The following is a 6,000-nucleotide window of genomic DNA, read 5'->3' as shown; positions in this document are numbered from 1 at the left end:
ATACTGAACACTGATGCTGTGCTAGATGCGGTCCAATAACCACCTTTCTACCCTGAGCTTAATGTGCTGTGCGTATATAGGAAAAAGTAGGGAACACTTATTGACTGAATGCATGCACTGATCTTGTTTATTGAGATCCATAGAGTATCAGTGAACTCTATGGAAAGCTGCTTTTCGTAACCTAAAATCGACAGTGTTACAAGCTATAGACCATTCCCACTGCATTTCTCTTCATCTGTCTGTTTTGGTCTCTCCAGGTGGCATTCCCAAATCCCAAACCAAAAGTGGAATAAATTACAAGTGGTCAAGGCTTTGCTCTCTCGACCCCGGGACTTGCTAATGAACCAGGAGAGTCCCCTGGCTCCGGTGTGGCCATCGCCATGGAGAAAATCAGCGCCTTCTTCAACGCCATCTGGGAAACCATTTCTTCCAAACACCAAGAGGGCATCTACAACACCATCTGTCTGGGGATTCTCCTGGGGCTGCCACTCTTAGTGATGCTCACCCTCCTCTTCATTTGCTGCCATTGCTGCTGGTGTCGTGGCCAGCAACCAGAGCACAAGAAGAAGAAGAAAAAGAAGAAGTATGCTGAAGACGACCTGTGGATCTCAGCGCAGCCCAAGCTTCTCCAGATGGAGAAGAGGCCCTCCCTGCCTGTCTAGTCAGAGCCTAAGCCTCCTCCCAGCCACACAGGGCAGGAAGCAGGGCTCCCTGAAGTGACGCTCTCACATCCCTATCCTAACTCCTCAACCAAGGAGCAGACCTCACACTGAGTGGTACTCCCCGGGAGCAGGTGCATAATTCAGGGGCACGCACTGGGCAGCTTTGTGTCCAACACCAATGCTCCTGGCAGCAGTTCCAGCTATGCCTGCCACCTGCCTCTGGCATACCTCATTTGCAAAAGCACATAGAACGTCTATCTGTGGGTCTTGATCTGGTTCCCAAGTGTGCCTGTACACACACATATACCCAGGCAACAGGTCCATGGCCAAATATATTCTGTTCCCCACGTTTGTCATCAGATGCCTGCTTGACTAGTATGCTCAAGGTATTGTGAAAGAAAGTTCATTGTTGACTCCCGTGTGTGAGGGGGGCAGGGGAAGGTTTATGAACTATCCTGGGCAAGTCTGGACCTGTAAGCATGATTGTAAAAACAGGCAAGGCCCCTGGTCACTGTCAGTTCTCTTCACCACTCAGGTTAGGGATGCGTGCCTTCCTCATCCTACCCCGACAGAACCTCTACTGGAAAAACTCAGGTTGGGACACTTCAGCAAGCTGGTACAGCCCCTACCCCAGAGTGTATTACACAGACACAGAGTCCTGTGTTTCTCACCCTCTCACTTGCACTTGTGCCAAAAATAACCCCTCAAAAACCCTTAAAGTCTGATGGAGCAAAATTAATTGAAAATGATCTTTCTTGCAACTCCTGTCAAGGCCCTCGTTACCTCTGTCAGGTATCTGATGTGGCCTAGAAGCCTCTCTTAGGGATGCCACACTCACAGCACTCAGCAGGGGCTCCTTTTCCAAGCAAGAACGGTTTTCATAGTAACTGCTATGCAGCTGATGGGAGTGGTTGATGGAGAGTAACTTCTGGGAAGCTATGGAAACCCAGTCCCGCCCTTCATTGGGTGGTAACTGTGGCTATGCTGGCTATAGTTTATGGGTGGAAAGGAAAAGGAGGTGCTCTGCCTTAGCTGATCCTATATACCTTATGTCCAATATACTCAGAAAGTTTCAGAGAAAGAGTTAACAGCACTGTTGAAGTTCATAGCAGGTACTGGAATGGTCTTATGACATGGTAATGGGCACACAGTATGTTGTGATGCAGGCATAACAGATTAAGAAAGTACAAAGAAGGATGAAGCTAGATGGAGATTTGTTGGTATTTATGGTGAGCTCAGCCCAGTAACTTGCACTTGGTAGGTACTCATCACTGTATGGGGATCCCGAGGAGAATGCGGTGATGCCAAAGGGAACCTTGTGATACCTCGTCAATGCCCCGCGTGACTTTCACTGCTTAGCGAGCCCACGGGTTGCTGCAATGGAGGAGAGTTAGGTATTAAACTCTCTTAAGCAAGTGCATGGGACTCGACTCTCCATGCAGCAGGTGTGTGCTCTGGCCCTGGAGGACGTTAAATTGGGGCTGTACTGAGTGGAAGAGAACTACTCCCTGTGGGCTGAGGTTCGAAGCAGAACTCGCTTGCCTGTGTGATGAGCTCACTAGCATTGGGATGCCATTGACAACATTGTAAAGGTGGGCAGTTCCCGACTCAGGAGCAGGTCGTGCTCAAAAAAGTTCATCTGCAATTATATTGGGTCACTCTCTTGAGATATTTTCCCATGGAAGCTATTACAAGTGGTGGCTTTTAGCCATTTAACTAATAAGATAGCTAGCCTATGATGTTTAGTGTGATACGAAAAAGACATTTTCTGATAGTATCTTTATAGAAAGCTGCATTACATTTGCTAACTTAGACCACTTGTACACGTCAGGGCACCCCAGGTCCACAGAGGGTGAGCACCTGATGGTAGTGGCAGCCCCAGGGTCTTTCAGCAGTGACCCTGTAAGTGATAAGCCTGTGTATGTTTTGGAATCAGTCACATTCATTTTCAAACCTTTAAATTCCTTGGTCCCTCAGGTGCCTCCACCATAGACATCTTTAACCAGAGAAGCAGCATTCTCTGATTCTCTGTACCCAGTTACAAAGTCGTCACAGGGCACCTGGCTATCCCCTTCACATCAGAAGATACTAGCTGTCTGCCTCACCATATATTTCTCTCTGCCTCTGCCGCTGCCTGCCGTAGGGATGAACTGCCTCCTGCCTCTGGGCCTCAGCCCCCTCACCTGGATGACTCGGGGGAGGTATGGGGGCTGCTGGCTGGGACCAGGTGTCAGATGCGATCTAGGCAAGTGGATCACTAGCATAGGGGCCTGCACAAGTAACAGTTGCCATGACAACTGGCTGCTAGATTGAATTAAGACAGCAGCCAGTCACCACTGCTGTGAGGAGGTCTCTGTCTCCTGATACAGCCCCCTGCTGTCTTCTAACCAAGGTCTTCCCCCAGCTCTGGGCATAACACTCAGCAACTCCTATATCGGTTTCATCTGTAGCCTGGGATCCAGGAGAGTGAAAGCCTGCGTGGAGGCTACCTCTTCCCAACCCCAGCCTCCCAGATGACCTTTAGGTGGGCACCTAGAATACCTCTTGTCGAACTCTGTCAAATTTTACCTTAACAGAGATGAGAAGCAAAAGAAGGGACTGTTAATAAATTGTAAAAATATAATTTAAAAAATATTTTGCATATAAGAAAACCAACAGGAGTACATATGGTGTCCCCTCTTCATCCTCATCCAGCCTGTCACGTGCTGTGGCCTCCCCCTCAGCTCCCTGCATCTGCCCACTCCCATCCTTGTGCTCCTCTCCGTTTTCTTTTCCTCCCCCAGGACTGGAGTCTGCTGAGTTTTACCTAGAAGGGTCTCAGCTTTTGGGGACAAAGGGAGAATTCATGGACAAGGCATTATCTGAACCAGCACAGACTTGGGACCAAGGACTCCAAGGCCAGGATCTCTTCCAACAGACAGGGCACGCTCAGCAGACAGGGTCAGAGGTCAGACCAGATCAGAGGTGGCCCCTCCACAGCTCCATGGGTTGACTTTTTGTTTTGCTTGGTTTTTTTATTGGAGGTGGGTGGGTAATGTAGAAAAAAGACAGTCTACTTTTCAAGAAGAATATAGAGAGGGTCAGAGTTGTGTAGTATTTGTCAGTATTTTCCTGTAAAATTCAAACACCAAAAGAGAAATTTATTTAAATAAAATATTACATTTGGTCTTATGTCCTGATCATTTCCTCTGTAACACTGAGAATTGCCCTCTCTCATTTCTCACAAGGGACAGAAGCAGAGGCTCTGTCAGGGCACAAAGGCCCAGCCCTGAACAAGACCAGGCGCCCTCCACCGCTGAGACAAGAGACCAGAGCCCGCAGAGGTGCCCATGGCAGGAAAACACACTCATGTTCCTTGGCAACTCTTAGAGATTTTTTCCCCTCAATGAGGTCAATCAATGTCTTCTTAAAGGAAAAAAGGAGAGAATAACAAAAACTAAACGAAAAATGGACTTCTGAGTTAAATCTGCTGCCAGGAAAGGGAAGGATTGGAGATGTTCGTGGTAGCCACTAGGGATGAGTGGCACTGTGAAACATGGGTATGCAGCTGTCTGTATGTAAAAAACAAAAACCATTCCACTGCCAGAGTAGATTCCAACTCCTAGTCATTAGTGAATTCCATTACCAACTCAAAGGGGATAGTTCAAATCCACCAGCCTCTCCTGGGAAGTCTCCCAGGACTATTACTATACTATTTATAGCCTCAGAAACCCCTTGGAGAGTCAGCTATGAGTCAGGTCTGAGTTGACAGCAATAAGTTGTTGTGGTCAAAATATTTACACCTGGATACTGCCTGTCTCCACCGGGCCAGATGGCAACATCATGATAGAGGGTGAAGAGATTGATTGAGATTGTTAATAGCTTTAGTTTGTTTGGATCCACAACCAATACCCTTCGTACCAACAGCCAGGAAAGCTAAATATGAATTGCATTGGGAAAATCTACTGTCGGGGACCTCTCCAGAATACTGATGAGCCGCGATGTCCTTCTGAAAACTAAGGAGCACCTGATCCAGGCCATGCATGGTCTTTGTAATTAACTTGCTGTGCATCAGAAAGCTGGACAGTGACTAGGGGTGATAGGAGAATTGATGTCTGAGCTGTGGTGCTGGAGAAGGGTATTGAATATATCATGGACTGCTAGGAGAACAAACGGGTTCGCTCTGGATAAGTGAAACTAGGCTGCTCCTTGGATGCAAGGATTTAGAAGCTCTGTCTGACATACTTTGGGCATGTTGCAAGGTGGGACCAGTCCTTAGGGACATCATGCTTGGGAAGGTGGAGGGACAGCACAAGAGAGAAATACCCTCGATGAGATGGATTGACTCAGTGACTGGGGTAACAGGGTTAGGTGTGTTGGAGTCAATGAAGTTGGCTCAAGATAGAGCAGGATTCAGAGATGTTGTACATAGGGTGGCTATGAGTCATGAGCAACTGATGGCACTTAACAACTACTGCCTATCTCCCACAGAGCAGTTGGTGGCTTTGAACTACTAACCTTTTGATTTGCACATGAAAAGTACTGTGCCACCAGAGTTTGCAGAATGCAGGCTTTGCATTGTGTGAAATGAAGGAGCTCCTGCCCTTGAACAGGCTGTGCTGCAGAGAGCGCTGTCGACTCGAACTCCGAGTGATGGCAATAGCTCTGTTCAACCACATGCAGTTGACCAAATTATTTTCAATTAAAAGTATTAAAGGTCCTGCAGCTTGGTGACACTATATTTCAGTTATTTAATAACCACCTGTGGCGGGGTGCTGGGAATATTGTCGTATATGGTTGAGGGAGAACTGACTCACAGCTGACCCTCCAGCATAGGCTCATAGCTCCAGGTTTGCGGGTCTGTTCCCCACCCGGGCTGCAAACCGAGTTATAGCTCATTGTCGTGTGCCGTCTGGTCTGCACTGGCTCAGAGCTGATCCTCCAGGAGGTTTTCAGAGGGAGTTAATCACAGGAGAGGAGATTGCCCATCCTCCCGAGAAGCAGCTGGTGGATTCAAACCACACGCCTTTGGGGCTGCGGTGCAGCTTCTCACCACTAGGTCACCAGAGCTCCCTAAACCCTTGGGAATACTATGAAGGCCAAAGGACAGGGGCTACTGCACCTACTGGGACTCGAATCTCAAGCCCAGTGGTTACTGGTAGCTACTGGCTACCATACTAGACAAAAGAGAGCTCTGGTAGGTAGCCTAGTGGGTAAGGAACTGCACTGTCACCCTAAAGGCAAACAGTTTGAATCCCCCAGCGATTCGGCTGTGCCTTCACAGCTGTGAAGCTGTGAGTTGGTTCCTACTCCACTGGAAATGAGTTTATACTCCACAAAAAAAGGTCTAGAAGTTTAT

Source organism: Elephantulus edwardii, unplaced genomic scaffold, assembly GCF_000299155.1.
Source record: "Elephantulus edwardii isolate Elephantulus edwardi_28Jun2011 unplaced genomic scaffold, EleEdw1.0 scaffold00061, whole genome shotgun sequence".
In the NCBI taxonomy this organism is placed as follows: domain Eukaryota; kingdom Metazoa; phylum Chordata; class Mammalia; order Macroscelidea; family Macroscelididae; genus Elephantulus; species Elephantulus edwardii.
The sequence above is the reverse complement of the archived record's forward strand: the minus strand, read 5'-3'. Positions refer to the sequence as shown.